The sequence below is a fragment of the Octodon degus genome, unplaced genomic scaffold (assembly GCF_000260255.1).
Source record: "Octodon degus isolate 3935 unplaced genomic scaffold, OctDeg1.0 scaffold00485, whole genome shotgun sequence".
In the NCBI taxonomy this organism is placed as follows: Eukaryota; Metazoa; Chordata; class Mammalia; order Rodentia; family Octodontidae; genus Octodon; species Octodon degus.
Window position 1 is genome coordinate 51,518 of NW_004525061.1, and position 2,165 is coordinate 53,682.

The following is a 2,165-nucleotide window of genomic DNA, read 5'->3' on the forward strand; positions in this document are numbered from 1 at the left end:
GTATTTTTCATCAAGTATTGATATGTTGAACTTTAAGTCCCTACAGAATATGATAAAAAAACATTTAAAAATTAGATTATATTTTAAAAAATAGTCCTATTGGTTTTTAAATCCTTGCTCTAGGATCCTTCCAGTATGAGTATTGTAGATATAACTGAATCAGATTAATTTATTTGCTGACTAGAGGGACTTAGATCATTGCTTATCTGCTCAGTGGACTCTATATCTTCAGGGTTCACCATATTAATTCAGTGCCATCAATTAGTTTTCCAGAGAATGTGTTCAAGTTAATGTCTTTAATGCTTTAGTTTCAGAAACTTTCTAATATTGTATTTTAATATATTAGTTCTGTTCAGTATCTGTGCTGGTGAAGTGAGCACAGTTCTGTTCAAATATTTTACTTTCTTCCTTGAATACCCCAATTTTTTTTTTATTTTTTATTTTTTTTGTGGAACCAGGGATTGAACTCAGATCCTTGCATTTGCCAGTCAAGCGCTTATACTACTGAGCCATCTCCCTGGCCCTGAATACTCCAATTTTATAACAATACTCCAATTTTATTTCACAGCTTTAATTTTCTAACTTTTTAAACTATTTTTTCTATTTTATTTTGCTTATTTCTCTCTTTTGCATCCTTGACAGTATATTGTTTATACCCATTCTTCTCGTGTCTCACCTTACTTTGCTTTTCTTTCTCTGATGACTTGATCATTGTTTTTTCTTCCCTTGAGCTTCCTCACTTTTGCTGTTACATTTCATGTCTTGTTTTCTTACCTTATTTTCTCTGAGCTTTTGGATTTCTTCACTATATTCATTCCTTGTCAGAAGTATTGTTTCATTGAATTTTTTTCACTGGATTAAGGACAATTTATTATTTTTATGTACAGAAAACTCAAGAGTACACTTAGCCCAGTTTAGTGGCAAGCTCTTCAGCCTTTGCTTTCTCCAGCTTGGCAATATGAGTCACAAAGTTTGGACCCAGAACATTGCCTCCCCAGTGATGGCAGATCTCATCATATCTGTCATTGTAGTTGGTCCTGATGGCCTCCACCAGCTTAGCCAGTGTGCCTTTGTCTTCCGAGTTGACTTGCATGAAGGCGACAATGGTACAGGTCTTCCTGTGGACCAGGTTCCCCAGCCTGAACTTCCCCTTGATGATGCAGTAAAGGACCCCCATGTTGCAACACAGGCAGGCAGGAACATAACAAGCTTGATGGGGTCCACATCATGTGCAATCACCACGAGCTGAGCCTCTTTGTTCTCTATCAGAGTGGTGACAGTATGACACCTGCTCTGAGGACCGGTGGCCTCTTAGTGGTGACATACCTTTTGCTAGCAGCTTTCTTCTCTGCCTGGGCCAATAGCCTTTGCTTCTCTTGCTTGGTCTCTGGTCCATACTTGTAGGTGAGCTTAAGCAGCTGGGTAGCTATTTGGCAGTCCAAGGCCTGGGTGAACCAGTCAATTGCAGGGCACAACTTTTGACACTTGTATAGGATGGCCCCCTGCAGCGGGATGTATGGGGCCATTTGACAAAGTGGTGAGGTCTCTCTTGGACTGGATGTCCTGTCCAATGCTGAAATTCTTTGGCCTCTTCTCAAACAGGGAATTTACCACCTTCTTGGCCTCCTGCTTCTTCAGGACAGCAGGGACCAGGGCCACCTCCTTACCTTTGGCCTTCTTCCCTTTCAGCAGCTCAGCTGGCTGACAGAAAGAGACCTGTTTCATTGAAGTTTTAAAAATTATTACTTCATCTTAATACATTTCCTAATATTCTTTTTTGTTGTTGTTGTTGTTGTTAGGGGAGGGTCTACAAGGTATTCAGAGTCTCACTACTAGATCAGACTTGTAGCGATCTGCCTGTTTACAGCCTCCCAAGAGCTGGGATCATAGGCTCATGCCACCACACCCAGTCTCAATTGCTGTTTCAGTGCACCCCAGGGGTGGGGCCAGCACAGCAGGCCCAAGGATCAAAACCCTGGCCCCTGTTCCTGCTTGCAGGTGCTTTAATCCACTGAGCTATTTGGCTGGCCCTTTCCTAACATTCTTTTACTTCTAAGTAACACTATAATATATTTCAGCTATTTATAATTTATATTTTTTCACTTTCACATCACATTTTCCTTTTGATATTTGTGTGAAGATCCTCTGTTCTATATCATTACTTC

The 2,165-nt window shown here is 40.4% G+C and overlaps 1 pseudogene; it reads right to left on the reverse strand.

Annotated features, from left to right (window-relative positions):
* LOC111814758 overlaps nt 1–1,725 on the reverse strand; it is a 29,610-nt pseudogene extending 27,885 nt beyond the window's left edge.
* Nucleotides 1,726–2,165: the final 440 nt, after the last annotated feature.